Source organism: Camponotus vicinus, unplaced genomic scaffold, assembly GCF_025532165.1.
Source record: "Camponotus vicinus isolate PSW18456_S1 unplaced genomic scaffold, iyCamVici1.0 SCAF_4, whole genome shotgun sequence".
Classification (NCBI taxonomy): Eukaryota; Metazoa; Arthropoda; class Insecta; order Hymenoptera; family Formicidae; genus Camponotus; species Camponotus vicinus.
Genome location: NW_028141976.1, coordinates 18419624 through 18436961, shown reverse-complemented (window position 1 = coordinate 18436961; position 17338 = coordinate 18419624). Strand labels below are relative to the sequence as shown.

The following is a 17338-nucleotide window of genomic DNA, read 5'->3' as shown; positions in this document are numbered from 1 at the left end:
CTCGAAAAATGTAACGCTTCTCTTATCGTCGTACAATTTGCATATCGAAACATTTTTATATATGATTAAAAGTTTAATCTATACATCTAATAATATTAAGATAGAAATAAGACTGCGGTTCGCAATCTTGTAATAATCTAATCGAACGAAAGATTTCGTAAGAATTTTGTTGACATTGAATTAGATGTTACGCGATTAGGAGATATCTTGGAAAATATACATATACGTCATTTTGGCAGAATCGCAGAGTGGAAAGACGGTCGAGGCAGAATTTCGCATTGTTCCCGCCGAATGCCGTTCGCGGTCCCCGCTTTTCGTCGCGTTTGGCGCCCGGCGTAAAAATTACGTCGACTAGAGTTTATTTGTCCGGAAATGGCGGTGCCCCGGGGGTGGTGCTTGCACAGTTATAGGTGCGGGGTAGAAAAAAAGGGGACTGGCGGTAGGTGGAGGCAAGAGGGAGACGGGGATGCGCGGGTGGGAGCGAGAGCAAGGCACGTATGTACACCTATCTCCCGGCGTGGTTGATGTATTGCGTATTATTTGTGTGTTGTGTTCGTTGCTGCATTGCGCGCTTTTTTCTGCTCCCACCGCCTATTATTTATTAGCACTAACGTGCAATTGTATTGATCTGCAATATACCACCCGCACCCGGCCCCACCCACGTCCCGATGGATTTTTTTCCTCTTTTCGAGAATGTATCCGGACTTTACCGGGGGTTGGAAGTTTGCTACGATTGGCCCGGCGCGTGATGGAACAACCGCTGATGCTACACTTTGTTGTGCCGGCATGTCACGTAATTTTATTTTGCCTTCTTGAATGCCGCGATTGAATCTTCCTCCGGGCTCTTTGTTTTTGCACGCTGCGACGGTATTGCACGGTAAAAATTTGGCAATACTTATTTTTTTGTGGTGCCGGCGCTTTCCTGCCGTCGAGAGAGAATACCGAATATGTACATTGTTGGTGCTCCGAGCCCTGCGGTTACGGTTCGGCAGCAGCTTTGGTTTATGGATATTTCGAGTTAGATGATATCGCACAGTTCTGGGAATCCGTGGACGCGGTCTCGCGTGTGTGCGTGCGTGTATATGTGTGTATATTTGATTTATAGATATATAATATTATGTAAAAGTTTAGGGGCGCATGTGTGTCTCGTGAGGTATATCTTTCGTCGCTGACAGTTTCTCGATATAAAAGTAAACACAAATTTCAAATTTAATGCGTAATATACATATTGCGTGAACAACAGCGATGACACGAGAACATGGCTATTTTATCAATGTACTAATGATATAAGTTAAAATCAATAATATGCAAAACATTGCCCGCGATATGTAAGACTCATTAACGAAGATGTCCAAATTATCGTTACCGCTATTCTATTAATAATCAACTATCAATTATCATCGGTTCTACAATGATGAAGTTTCGAGACTTTTCGCTATTTCGCGCGTCTTACGTCATTCGCGAAATCTTGCGCGATCAGCAGAGCCTAAGTAAGCCTCCCTATTGTTAACGCGATTCGCAGTCGCACGCGTATTCCGCAAAGTGTAAAAATACGTGGCAGTTCGCACATTCGCGAGCGTGTGCCGACGCGTCATATCAAAGTAAATCTACCCGGTGAGCATCACCGGGGCTATTATATCGTCATCATAACGATATAACGCGAAATCAACAGGGTAACGATACACACCGGGTCCCGCGTGGTGAAATACAATAGCCTCTGCATGCGACCCCTCCCCCCTCTCACGCCACACCACCCCCAACCCCCATTACTGAAGGTCTCCCCTCGTTCCCCCCTCGGCCGTGCCGAAACGGCCGGCTGCTAGCCCGCGAAACTGACCGTGCGGCGGACCAGTCGCGTTGCGTTGCGTTGATGTAACTAAATGATTGGGTAAATGATTCCACAGCGTGCCGCGAGTAATTGAGTGGTGCGATGACTGCCAGAGAGCGCCGATCGCGGTCGTGTGAGTGCACGCACACGGCCACGCGAATCCACCGGGTGTTCTCGAAATGTGCGGGTAAATGATTTCGCGCGCGTGGCGCGACGGACCCCCGTTTTGCCGGAAATGATGATGAAGAGGGACGCGAGATGCCATATCCGTGCTATGGTGACAAGGCCATTAAAATGAGATTCGGGTATAGGCTCCGAAAAGCCGCGATGATGAAACGTAGTTTATTATTACGGGAGTAACGCGCGTTCGCGCCCCTATGGAACTTTAATTAATATCTCTCTTAAGATAGGATGTTACAGAAATCATTCAGCGGTCAGAAATGCGGATACAATCTTAGTCTACGCGTCAATTTATAGCATATATCTGAAAAATATATTTAAATTGTCTAAAATAATTGATGAGGGGGTCGTTATGCGAATAGCAAGCAGAGTCCTTGAAAGGAAAAAATAAAACACGGGAATATGCATGCATCGCGAAAAGGTCGCTGCGGAATCAGTTGCCGATCTGTTGCGACTATTGCTTTCATTCATGCGTGAAATTTCATCCGTAACATATAAACTGTCAGAAAAATAGCTCGAAATAATTCGTACCTTGATAAAAATTCGATACACCCGGCGCTGGCAGCGGATAACAATCCGGAAACCGCATCTCCGAGGCGAGACTCGCCGGCCGGCGCGCATCATTCATCGCGTACCGATGAATGGCCCGCAATGATCCGCGCGTTCTTCATGACACACATTTCTAGGTCACCCAGTGGACACGGGCATACCGAGAGCGGATAGCGCTTCGCCAGTGCCGGCTCGCGCCGCGCCGCATACGCGTGCGTCCGCGTGTACACACGCGTGCACGCTGTATGGTTGCGCGGCACGCGCGCCCCACGGCAATGACGAGTCATCCACGCTAGAACACCTCTCGCCTCTGGTCCGCTCGGTCGCTCTCGTTCCCTCTGCGTCCCGCACGCGCGGCTTTCTCTCGCTTCCTCGCTGATTCTCCGCGCGTCGCGCTCTCGCTTCTCCGTCGCACCCCCGCTGAATCCCGCGTGCCGAATCGTCGGACTCTCTCTACCGTACATACCCTCCCCCCGTGTATATATGTGAATCGTGCGTGCACGTGACGCACGATCGTATGCGTGCCAACGTAGGCCGCGGCGGTCGTGTCATGATTTCGCGTTTGTTTACGCGCGTTCTCTCTCTTTCGGACGGGATCATCTCCGTCATTCGCGCGCTCTCGTGCGAGGTCCCGCTCTTCGCTCTCGCTCTCGCTCGTGCTGCGGTCAGGTGTTGGCAAATTGGCGTGGCCGCGGGGATATGTTTTCGTTTCCAATGATTTATGCCGGTAAATGGGTCGCGCGCGCGTGAAAGTGTCATGCTGGGCGTTATCGATGACAGCTATCGATGGGGCGCTCGAGTGTGCTTCTCGCAAGAATGCGGCCTCCAGGCGAATTAGAATTTAAAGTATCGTTTTAAAAGCTGGCATTGGGGATTCGAATTACGTTCGAGGCTCATTAGATTGTTGTAAACAAGATAGATAGAAGATAGATAGCGTTTTCGATAGATGTAAAGAATTGACGGGGGTTGAAAAGATTATGACGTCAAATGAAAGGTGATTCAGAGATGAATCGTACGATGGAGTCGTAAGATGAAAGTTGAAAGGGTAAAATTAGTAGGATAATTATTGGTTTATACATCATCATGATGGATGATTTTTATAACCGTCTGTCAATTCTTCTCCATTATATGGAAATTTGTAAAATAAAGAAATGTACATTTGATAAGCACTATTCGATGATATAAATTAGACGATGAATGCAATTTTTTGATAATCAATGTCGGTTGATTTTTTGACGATGTATTTTGTCCGTAACACACGACGGCGAGGGTTGATTATCGTTCCTGGATACGTTTCAGCTACCCTAGCAAAGACAACCCGCTGAATGAATCGCGAAAAGCGTTTCAGGCAAGTGACAGTACCAACAAAAAATGAAATCGAGTTCCGCCTGACAGAAGTGGGGTTCGTAATTTAAAAAACAATGGACGCTAAGGCACAATGAGGCCAAATGAGATAGGGGATGGTTCGTTGGAAAGAGAACGTGAGGTGCCAGAGGATGGGAGATGAAATCCTATACTCAACAAGGGGAAGGTGGGGGATGTAGATGGTCAGGGTAGTATTCTAGTGAAAAGTTCAAACAGTACCCGAGTTTGAACAGAGAAATCGATCTTAGGAGCGCACTGATCTTATTAATGTTGCTAATAGTCTTACTAAATGATTTTTGAATTATAATTTATATATTAATAAAAAAAATACATGTTATATATATAATATAAAATTATGAATCTATATGAGAAGCTTCTTGGTCATTTCATGATTGTTGCCTACCATAAATCGAAATAAAAATGACATGAATAATCTCGAACGTGATAATGCAATCATTTTCAGAAGATTCTTATCCATGCATAAAACAAATTTTTAACCAAAGTTTTTAATAATAATAGATATTTACTCACGTGAATGGCAACAATTATTGCGTTTGTAAATATTTTGATTGATTCTTATTTTAACGAAAAAAAGATTGATTCATTCGCTTTCTTTGCTCGAGATACTCATGCGCGATTCAAGAAAGGAAGTTCGTATTCATCACTAGCTCCTATCGATTGTTGGTCTAATTGTGTTACTGTGAATGTCCGATTCACCCAACGGACCCCAACGTTGGTCAGAGACGAACCGAAATACGGCTCCCGTATTCTGACGGGCAAAAAGAGTGATTCGCATATTTTTTAACGTCGACGTAACATCCTGAAAATTAATGTAACTTTTATCCGTCAAACCAGGAATCAGTCGTCGTGCGGCAAACGCCGTGAGTGTTTCTAAAAAAAAGAAGGATATGACAATTTCGCGCCATGGAAATAAACTTTCATTCGATTTGCACGCTAGATATAACACGTGAATACGGGAATGACGATCTTCACCATTATTACCATAGAATTCAGTTGGTGAAATATCGCGAATGTGAAATTTTGCAACACGTATTTATATATAAATGCACGGCGATGTGACGTGCTACGAAATCGCTTGCACAATGTTGCGAGAAATTAGGTTGTCGTATAGAGAATAAAAGGGTTCATTTTGTTACAGAATGTCTCTTAATATTGCAATATATACAGGGTGACCCATTTTAACTTAGGCAGCCAAATAACTCGAAAAATAAGCAAGATAGAGAAAAATGTTTTAGACAAAAGTTGTATGGTTTCGAGGGGGCCATAAGATGGTATCATTGGTTTGACCTTGAAGAGTCATTTGAAGGTCACGTGAAGGTCACTTCAATTTTTTTAAATGGAATACCCTATATATTTTTGTACATTCTTGTAGCTTATTTCGAGAGCTTTCCAAAACACTATAATTAAGTACCTTTCCGTTAAGTACTTTTTGAGTTATGATGCTTGAAATAATTTCTTAATTTTACATAAACCGTAAAATATCTTGTAAAATATTCATTTTTCGATTATCTTACCTTAATACTTTTATGTACAAAATAATGAGAGGAATCAATTGGTGTAAAGAAAACACATAGTTGTTTTTAAGAAAAAATATGGAATTGTTAATTGCAAATTACATATTTTTTCTTCGAAACAACTATGTGTTTTCTTTACACCAATTGATTCCTCTCATTATTTTGTACATAAAACTATTAAGGTAAGGTAATCGAAAAATGAATATTTTACAAGATATTTTACGGTTTATGTAAAATTAAGAAATTATTTCAAGCCTCATAACTCAAAAAGTACTTAACGAAAATGTACTTAATTATAGTGTTTTGGAAAGCTCTCGAGATGAGCTACAAGAATGTACAAAAATATATAGGATGTTCCATTTAAAAAAATTGAAGTGACCTTCACGTGACCTTCAAATGACTCTTCAAGGTCAAACCAATGATACCATCTTATGGCCCCCTCGAAACCATACAACTTTTGTCTAAAACATTTTTCTCTATCTTGCTTATTTTTCGAGTTATTTGGCTGCCTAAGTTAAAATGGGTCACCCTGTATATACGTATATGTAAGGATGAAAATATTAATTGCAAATATCAATCGCAATAAATTCAGTTGCATCTCGAAAAGGCTGAGAAGGTTACATAAAAAGCTCCATCGATAAACTATATTGATATTATTGGTTTTATTTGTAAAAGAGACATATACGTGATACACGTGAAAAAAAATATGTAAGAATAAAAAATATATTTGATTTTGAGCTTACACATTTAAAAGTTTCCATTCTTCGAAAGCGCGTTTTCGAAGCGATAACTTGTTAGCGAATTAATCCGACTTTCGCATGGTTTGAAAACGCGTAGCTGTGAAGTATTAACTGGTCGTAGTCCTTTTTTCGCCCCTTGCGATCGTACCTGACCTATTACGCGCGACGAACTCGATAAAACCCGCCTATTTGTTCCTTTGTGGCCGGAAGGCAACTGGATACGCAGTTAAATAATAAAGCAGACAGCAGTCGCTCCGCTAATTAACAATACCTTTGCATGGCTGCTAATTGCGCTTTACTTTGTTATATTACATTTTAAGTGCGCGCCACGTCGAGAATTACGCACTCGTCCGTGCGTTATTATAGTCATTTGCATAATGAATGAAGGTTTTCGTTAATTAGCGCCATAATCGCGCGATGCAAATGCGAGATTGGACGATTTACCGTCTGGAATATTAATACGCGTCGATCTAATGGACGTCCTTGGAAAGGAGAAAGCTGGCTTAAGTATCTACGGGGCATTTAATTCTCATTCTTCTCATTCTTCTCATTTTATATATAAATATAATCCATTAAATACCACCGCGCGCACGCGTGCCACTCGCTAGCATAAATAACATAACAAATTGTCTACTGCAATCTAATGAAAAAAATTTGGAATAAAATCTCTGTTACTCTGTAGTCGCGATATTTGTAACAAAGTTATTTCGCACGCGATGATTACGAACAAGAATCAGATTCATTTGAAAGTTTGTAGTATTAGGCACATCAATGAAGATTCCAATTCTTATTAAGTGTGCTGGAACAATTTCGCTTCTCCTGTAGATATACAAGCGCCTTCTTCCGACGACAAAACGCGTCCGGAGCACGCCGACGGGCGGCGCTATGCAAAAAGGGCTTGTCGCAATAAAGGGTGTGAAGGAAGCAAAACTTCCGTGAAAAATCGTACGTGAGGATAATGTATACCGGGCGCGCGCTATCGACTCTGCCGGGCTGCTATCTTTAGGTCGGCGATGTTGCAGAGAGGACCCTCTGTCCTCCGTCGCCTGTGCACAGGCCGTACCTCAAATGACTCACGCAAAAGTAAATTATACATTGAAAGGGTTTAATATAATGAAACGCTCCATATGCATGAGAGGCCGGCCTGCCGCTTTGCCGCACCACGACACCACGGTGCTTCGCGTTTCTCTGCGTGCCACTGACGTATCGTGAGTTCGATGAGCCCAGATCGAACGTTCCTACGAGCCGAATAATGGCGCTCGCTCGCTCGCACGCCGACGGGCTGAAAAAAAAGGAGAGTATAATTTAGTCGCCATAACCGAAGCTGTCGTTGCGTCGGCGATTGGCGTACGCGGACCTTTTTTTTATCGCAAACGGCGCGCAAAGGCTTTTCGCCTCGATATACGGTTAATGCATTTTTGCAACATCCATGCGCGTTAATAGCGTCATTATGGCTGTTATTATTGGCTTTATTAAACTGACTGCGATATCGGCGATTTTCCGCAGCGCTAAAAAATTGCGCAGCGGCGTGTACTTTTAAAAATGCTCGTTATCAGCGACAATTAAAATGACTTTTATTGTACTCTGTAATGATGACTGCCGCGGTCACGTCAAATAATTATGCGGGAAAGAAAGGTAAGGCGTACGCCGTTAGAAGGGTATGTTCGATCTTACGTGTCAGTCATTTCCGAGCTCGCGGAGCGGACGTCGAATGGACTTGACGGTACTTACGGCAAGAAAGGGTGCGATTGAACGAATGGGGTGAGAAGCAAAGGGGTGAGAAAGCGGAATGCGGCGCATGAAGCGCCGTTGGCGGTTGCGGATAGGACTATGGAACCGTGGTGCGGGTGGCTTAGTTGCAGGGGACGAGCGGAAAGCATCAAAAGCAATGTTTGGTGGCGCTATAATGAAATGAATTTATGCAGAGCCGTAATGCTTGAATATTTAGCAACCCTCTTCTGGTTCTGTTTCTGGCCGAGCCGTCACCCTAGCAGCTATACCGTATTCGAATTAAATTCGACCACTGGACGTTCATTACACAAGGATCGGTCCAAACTCTATCCAGCGTCCGGATACTCTTGCGGAAATATTTCTAAAATGGTGTTTCAATGCCAGCTTTAACCCGCGTCACATTTGTTAAATTGTTGGAAACGCCTGAAATTCTCTAAAAAGGCAAACTATATTTAGAAAGAGATCATGTTCTTATGTTAAGATGGATATATTTTAAAGGAGAGGCCTCTCTGATGGCGAAGATGTCGACTAGATCCAAGTTTTGAATTATTGCCGACCGAAAGTTCAAAGAATGCTCGCGTAATTTCCAAGCCGGTAGACACTCCAAGCAGAAACTATGCCTAACGATTTTCCCGCAATTTATGCGCGGCGACTAGATTAGGGAGCGGCGAAAAGTATGATCTAATTTCGCGCGCAGAGCTATCACCTGTACGCTTACATGGTATGTAAATTATCGACTTAATGTAAATTTGATGAGATTGAATTTTCCAACCTAATAACACTCTGTTGTTCTCAAATCAGAGTTATAACGATCGGATAAGATAATATTCCTTTTAACCAGGCCAACAAACTTTCGCGTAGCACGGAAATGGCAATTTAATATGTCTCGTAATTTAATTAACGAGCTAACTTTATTTTATTTTTTAACGCAAAGATTGAAATTGTCATTGCGCGAAAGATGTGTGTTAAAAAGATTCATACAATCTATTTACAAAAATTTTTTACAAGCTGACTAAAGTATAATAATTTCGTATATTCGACCAATGTCACTGCAGAATGCGAAAGTAATTATATCTACATTGAAGTTGACAATTGCATCAAATAAAGAAAGAGAGAGGAAGAGAGAAACGACCGAAAAATGAAACTTGAAAATTATCCGGGAAGATTTATCGCTCGCGTTGAAAGAGACTTCTATCGGATCCGAGATTGTTTTTCATGATCGAAATTCCCCGATTCGCGATAATGCGAGTGGAAGAGATTATCTCGAGCATATGGAGGTATACCAAAGCATTTTATCAAACATCTCTATATGATGTACGCAGACCACGCGTCATGATAAAACTAACCGATTGACTAACTAACTGCGTGTGTAAATATGCAATTAACGACGATTTTCGGGTAATTTTGATGAAATTTACGATCAGACTGATATCTGTACACCTACGTTAGCCCCACATGTGCATGCACAGCACAGTTAATAGACCGTAACATAATTGGCGTAATAAATAAGTCATTAACGAGAGCTTTTGCGGGATTATTTAATCAATGAAGGAGGGCTTTCCTTCCGATCGCTCGCGCATTTCCATATAATCGCCGCTCCTGCATACGCCGTGGATCACGTGTATATTAATATTCTGAATGCACGCGAGATGCCCAAATATTTTAATCATGGCTAATTGGCGAGTAATAATGGAGTTCCGCGGGACGGCTGCGGCAACGAGGCGCTCTTGGCGTTCCTTTGCATTCTCATTGCAGAAGAGCTAAGGAGATCTTGACTATTGTCCACGTTCCTAGAATTCGATGCATTTACCCCGAAAAATGAACTCATTTAATCGCAGCGTTTCAATCGCGCTTGATAATCGGAGAATGGACTGCATAATCTTACCTAACTGTATAATTAGACTTATTTACCGATACTTATCGATAAACTGATTTTATGCTTTACATAATGCTATGTTGTCTGAATATTTTTCAAGCTCGATGTAGATCGACGCGATTCGTTTGGGGAAATTACACCAAGAGAGGTCATTCACGTACGACTCGCTCGAAACACTTACATGTGAAAAGGGGCTTTCGTTCGTGGCTCGCGCGATTCCCCTAAATCTTCAAGAGATAACATAGCTAAGCTTTCTTATACGCGAATAGACAGACACTTCCTTCCTTAATAATTTTCCTTGAAATTATGAAGTAATAACTGGCGGACCGTCGCGTATAATATCTCTATATTTCAAGGCCCATTAGTTTATAATCAACACGTCTGAATAATCCAATGGCGAGATATGCCGCCGCAGCCACCTGGGTGAAACGCCCCTTCTTTTGAATATTACCATGTCTAAGCGCCGAAAAGCATGCGAACCTTCGCATGTATCTCGTATTGTCTTACTGATAATTCTGATATAGTATAGTATGGCGTGGAACTACGATGGTCCCTTCAACTTGGTTTTAAATTTCGTTCATATTTCAAGCACTAGTTAGCGTTATATTGCGCTACATACGTAGATAAAATATTTATATTGATTTATTATGCCAATGAAGAGAATATTATTCATAAAGATATTTTTAAAGAGTGCAAAATGAGTAAGATACGTTTTTACGATAATTTTTCTCGCGAATTAACGCAAACGGCAACTGTTGCGTCCTTCGTTTATTGCTCGCGTGAATTTTTACAGCTTTCCGTGCGCAGTATCGTTAAACGAAAGTGCAATGGAACAAATGGAAAGGAACGAAAAATAAGAGGAAATCCGACCGCGAAGAACCGACGTGACATAACTCGCTACAACGATTGTCGAACGGTTAAGCCAGACTTGCGGCGCGGTTATCGAGGAACTTAGTCCTTCCCCTCTCGTCCGGATCACACGGCCGGCGCTCAGAATGCACGCGGAAATTCCGAGATACCACTTCCATCCGGTAGTCATCGCGAGCCGCACCGACGACGAGGATCGAATATCGAGAACGAGACAGAAGGAGAAAAAGACACAGCGAGCGACCTCCCTGTTACCGAAAGCAGGTACCGGCGGCTATCGGGCAAGACAGAGACGAGATGACGCGAATGGAGGTGACCGCGACAGAGGCAGGAAGAGAAAAACGCAGCTGGTTCGATCGCTGGAATCGCAGCCAGTTCGTAATGAAAGGTGAACGGAATTGGACCCCCTGGAGCCGGAGAGTCGGAGCGCCGAGTGAATATAATTAGAGGATTGGGGACCGAGGGGGTCGCGCGGGGTATGACGTAATCAAAGGGTGGACATGAACGTAGAGGGGACGACACGGCGGGTTCCGCGAGAGCGGATCGGCGAGGAACGACGGCAGGGGTCGGCTTGGAAGAGGTGGAGGTGGCGTTGCCGCGCCGGTAGAGTAGACTAGATGGATGCGCAGGAGGAGAAGAGGGTATTGCAAATTATCATTCGGTCGGCGAAGCGAGGGTCCAGCTGAACTGGACTGGCAACAACTTGATACCGACGTCCACATCGCGCGGCCAATGCGCCACTGTCGGAGCCTGTAGTTTTGTCATTAGCCGATAGCGTCTGCCGATAGACGACGTGGAACAGGGATTATTGAGCTAGGATTGCTAACGGACGGCACTTGGATGCAAATGTCTCCCGGTATTTCCAGTTTCTCGCCTCGATCTCTATCGGGTATTTATAGAAGTCGAATGGTTCGAATAAATCTCGAATCGAAATAAACTCTATAATGTAATAATTATTATTGTATATATTAACATATGTAGCATTATCTTTAGAATTGAAAGATTCAAATTAGACAGATTCAGAAGAATACTTTCATCCTTTGGATAAATTGCATTTGGTTATATAAGAGCAACTACCTTTAAGCAAGAATCTTAAAAAAAATTTTTTGCAATAATTTCAAGCATAAAAATATACATAAAATCGTATATGGGATGAGGAGCATACTAGGTATTGTTTGTAATATCTTACTTTAGTGTTGAAGATTAATCATAGTATCCGATGAAAAATTGGCTCAACGATATTACTCCGATTATTCGTTACAAGAATCAGCATACATTATTTATTCCACATTCGTACCTATCGTTTTGCTTCGCTCGGCAAATCGTACAGCGGAGATCTTGTCCGTAATAACCGACCGGACGATCTCGTCATCGTTTCGTCGCTTCGCAAGGATAACCGTAATCTCAGATAAAGACCATCATAATTTCCACAGGCAATATCGCAAGAGGAGCGAGATGAAGAATCTCTCCGCCCGCTTCAAATATTACGACGACTTGGATGATCCGAAGACGCTCCAAAACTTTCGCGGCTTGCGCGTTTCAAGACGCTAGGAGATTCCCGCGGGGGTGATTCGGACGAGAGGCGGAAACGGTAAGAATATTATTAAAATTCCATTATGATCGCGAGTTCGATTCCGCATGTATCGTCGTGTCGGCGTCGGAGGAGCGGCATTTTCCGGGTCGCAATTTATGCGCATCGGTTAACGGGCGTGGACGGCCCGCGAACGAAATGATAAATTGGTCATTTCTCAGTTTCCCGGCGCGTTTTACAGACGCGCGGAGCGCGCATTTCTCGCCGCCCGTATCCCCGACGGGAATCGAACACCCCGACCGTTCGGGCCGTTTTGCATTACAGCGAATCGTCCATGTTGGACCGGGTCGGACTTTGCATACTGATTATCCCGGCGTGATTGCGGGAACGAAAGGGTTGCACGCAAATCGGACGGCGGGAAGGTCGTTGCCACGTCGGCGGGGCGTCGAAGGGATGCGGAGGGACGGGTAAAGTCCGCCGTTCTAATGCTATCGATTTCTAGTGCTTAGCATAATGAGGACAGGCAGTGCCGGATAACGCCGCCGTTGGAAATGGAGGTGTTCTATTACGTTCTCATGGGATGTCGGCCCCGATCTTGTCTCCATTCGCGATATCTAATAAAGTGCAGAAGCGTTTTTTACGATATGTGCATAAACGTTGTGCTATATTTCAACGGTGTGATAATTTAAATTATAAATTGGTACACGCGTAAAAAGAATTGCAAATATTATGCAAAAGAAAATAATCTTCCTCTTTCTTCTTTAATTATACAATTGTAGCGTGATGATTAAATATAACGCGAAAGAAAATATATGATACAGTAATCAGTAATATAAAAAGATTCTTTTACAATCGCAAGTAATTATCGCAGAAATAGTTTCACAATCGGAAGAAATTACAATTTATAATTTTGATAGGAACTTTAATGACACTACTTAACACGGAATTCGCATTATGCGTTAACGATATTGTATATTTCGTATCGCGGCTTTGCATTAATTGCCGCTTCATTATCGCAGACATTCCGGAACTCCGGTTGAAAAAGAAACTTTAAAGGTACATTATAAACAAAGTATCGAGACCGCGCGCATATGTATGATGGTAGAATTAATATCCGCGCTGATATAGTATATCCGTGTAATATCAGAAACATGTAACTGCTTTAGTAGACGAGGCGTTCCAGAAGTAATTATCCCATTGCTTACTATCGACGGTGCCATTCGTTCCAGTTATGGCGCCGGGCGAAACGCGCATCCGGATCGCCACCAACACACAGGCAGAAATTTAATTAATATAATTTACCAAGCTCGCGATGTATTAATACATGTCGTAGAGATTAAAGTCCATTGGAAGTTCACCGAGAGTGATCACCCGCTTGTTTAGCATCGCGAACGCGCACGGAATAGATATCGCCTTAAGCCATACGAAGCGAGAAAGGACCATTAGACATCTCGATTTCGAGATTGATGCACGATCGTGATTTGTTCCGTTCCAATAAACAATTTTATTCAAGTTGCAAATAAATATTACATGGTAAGACATAGAGCAGACCATTGATTCTTGATTGTGGCTAAAATGATTTCTCTCTCTTTCTTCATTAACTGAAAAAGAGAAATAAGAAATAAAAGAAGACACCATTTATTATATAAAGACTTATGTGCTGAAATCAGTTAGTTATTATTATTAGAAGTTAACGGTTGCATAAAAAAATAAAAAGTCCCTCCGCTAAACAAATTTGAATAAGCCTAAAATATAAAGATCATCAATTTTTCCAATATAAAATTTCGCAGATAAAGTTTATTGCATTATATTAATTTTTATAAATGCGAGAAATCTTTCTTAATTCAAGAAAATAAATGTAAGAAGCGCGGATTGTGTAAGTACGAAATAATATTGAAGAGATAATTAATTAATTAACATTAATTGTCTGATTTGATGTGACCTTTTTCCATGTTCAAGCGTAATACAAACGTAATATAATCATTATCTGCACTTTGATACTTTGTAATTTTATGGTTATAAATTTATCGAGCGTCGAACGATAAATTCGACGACGTCATACCGACAAACTCGCGCCAGTCAACGGCGTTACGTGCCAACTTTCGAGAAAGCCGTCCCTCCCGCGGGCGTTCATTATCAATTCGTCAAAAATATTCGACGTAGCCACGACTGACGTTCGAAAAAAATATATACATATATATACATGTATATATATGTATAAACGCTAAATTCGTGGAAAGCGGAAAAGAGAAAGCGCCGTGCGAAAGAAGGAAAAAAAATCTCGGTGGTACACGCTCCCGAAGCCAAAATTCAATTTATAATATGACAGGAGCTATTCGATTTTAAAGTCCATTTTTCATTCTCGCTCCGCAGTGCGCACACACGCCCTGACGTACACATGTTTTTTTCCTAAAATTTCGCCAAAGTGTCCGCCAGTCTGAAAATACCAGACAACAGTGTTTAATTCCTGAAGCTGAATTTATTCGGTGTCGGCATACGTTGTGAATAATGATGCGGTCTCGCAATAGAAGCGACGTTGTTTTGTCGTTGCAAAAAGAGCGCGTGATAAGAAAATACGCGCATTTGTTTAAAAAAAAAGAAAGAAAGAAAAATCCTTTCACATCGAAAGGGAGTTAATTCATATAAATGCGTTATATTCCGTTCCGCTTAGTACGCAGACGAATCATAAAAATCTTGTCGGCGAAAATACTACGTATAATAACGTCAGATGCAATAGGAAATATGAGAAAGGGGGAGAGAGGGCGGAATTAACTCTCTGATAATTTGCATAAGTGGCCCGCGAGCGCCAGGAACGATCCGTTGCGCGAGCGTGTAACCCCCCGGAATAATGACAGAGGCTCGTGAAGAGCGCGTTATTAGAATTATTATTAGAGGCCGTACTTAAAATCAAGACTCTTTCATGCGATGAATGTCGAATGATTAAGAAGATGAAATTATTCGCCGTTAGATCGCACAGAAATGATCTTAATTAGTGGAGCTCGCGGTATTGAGGCACAGTCAACACGATGAACGTCTTCTCGCCTTATAAAACCAAGTTTTCCCTTCTTTCGAAAGAGCGGAGCTTGTATTGTGTGTTATAAATATAAAATTATTTTTCACAAGTAATTGCGCCAATTCATCTTATAAGGCGTTTACAAGAGAATTATTGAGTCTGCGGAGAAAGAATGAGAAAAATACGGTAATAAAAATAATACGGTAAATATTACGAGTGACATATATTGGGCGCCAGTTAATTCTTCATACTTCTGTTTTATAATTTAGGAGTGTGCATTAATTTTAAGGGATTTTTTGGTAAAAATACGGCTTTATTGTGAAAAAATGGTTACAAATTGATCATTCAAAATATTGTCCATCGCTAGCCACTACTTTTTCCCATCTTTCTGGTAATAGATGGATTCCACGTCGAAAGAACGACACATCTTTAGAGGCTATCCACGAACCGACCCATTTTTTGGTATCCTCATAAGAATCGAAGCGCTGCTCAGACAAGCCATGAGTCATCGATCGAAATAGGTGGTAAATGGAAGGAACAATATCTGGGGAATACGGCGGGTGTGGTAGGACATCCCAATTAAGCGCTTCTAACGTTTCCTTGACCGATTTCGCAACATGAGGCCGAGCGTTGTCGTACTGGAAAATCACTTTGTCGTGTCTTTTCGCGAAATCTGGCCGTTTTTGCTTCAATGCTCGGCTCAATTGCATCAATTGTTGTTGGTAGCGTTCCCCAGTGATGGTTTCGTTGGGATGGAGCAGCTCATAATATACTACACCCAGCTGATCCCACCAAATACACAGCATGAGCTTGGCGCCATGAATATTCGGCTTTGCCGTCGATGTTGATGGTTCGCCTGGCCTGCACCATGATTTTCTGCGCTTCGGATTATCGTAGCGTATCCATTTTTCATCACCCGTCACTATACGATGCAAAAAACTTTTTCTTCTGTGTCTTTGAAGCAACAATTCACAGGTCATTTTGCGCTTTTCGACGTCCCTCGGCTTCAACTCGTATGGCACCCAATTTCCTTGTTTGTGAATCATTCCAATGGCCTTTAAACGTCTGGAAATCGTTGATCGATCAATATTTAATGATTCTGCAAGTTCTTCTTGCGTTTGACTCGGGTCTTCATCGAGCAAAGCTTCCACTTTCTCATCTTCAAACTTTTTCGGCTGGCCTGGACGTTCCTTATCTTCCGTGTCAAAATCACCTTTTTTATAGCGTCGAAACCAGTACTCACATGTTGAAATTGATGCAGCATAATCACCATAAGCTTCCGACAGCATTCGTTGACTTTTAGCAGCACTTTTCTTCAAATGGAAGCAAAAAAGCAAAGCTTCCCGCAAATTGCGTTTTGTTGGCACAAAATTCGACATATTCAACGCTCAAAAAAATAATGTCTTTCACACTTCGGCAAAATAACACATACTGAAAACTAAAGCCACGTGATGATGCTTTGACATGAAGTTAGCAACATGACCCGATGCGATACAGTAGTAGTTACGCCATCTCTTGAAAATCCCTTAAAATTAATGCACACTCGATTGCGATTACAAATGCGATTGCGCGCGTGTTTTGCAGAAAGCATGATCGAAGATCGCACTCGCTCATCCCTGCTGGACACGCGAGAATCGTTCGTTCTTAATTTAATACTCTGTGACAAGCGCGATCGTATGTACGGGCACCTAATTTTTATATAGTTACGCCTCTGATTAAAATACCAGAACGCGATATTACGAATGCAGGAACGTTGAAATGAATGCGTTTTGCATTACTGCCGTTTCCCGACAGAGGCCCGATGTAATGTTACCGAGAAAGGGTGAGAATTGCTCCTATTTTTTATGGCATAAAATTTCAGCGCAATGAGAATTGCTGTTGAAAAATTGATAGGCCACCGCGTTGGTGTTCGCGAGCTCTCAGTACAGCGGTGTACACAGATTGAGTTAAGGTTCATTCTTTTTTTTTCGCATTTTCTCTCCTCTTCCCCCTCCCCTAGGGGGAGGCGTTTCGCCACAACGCCTCGCTCTTGGACGGAAACAACTCGCTTAGCGTGTCTCTTAATACACGGGACAAGCGCGGCAGTAATAAGTTGAATTTCAGAAAAGCGCGCGGTTTTTGCA

At 42.3% G+C, this 17338-nt stretch overlaps 1 long non-coding RNA gene across 1 annotated transcript in view; it reads left to right on the top strand.

The window, feature by feature from the left end:
* LOC145970901 (uncharacterized) overlaps positions 1 to 17338 on the top strand; it is a 77295-nt gene that overhangs the window by 26619 nt on the left and 33338 nt on the right. Inside the window, exon 2 of the long non-coding RNA XR_014438667.1 lies at positions 12105 to 12262. This is a non-coding gene — a long non-coding RNA (uncharacterized LOC145970901). The remainder of the gene's footprint in view (positions 1 to 12104; positions 12263 to 17338) is intronic.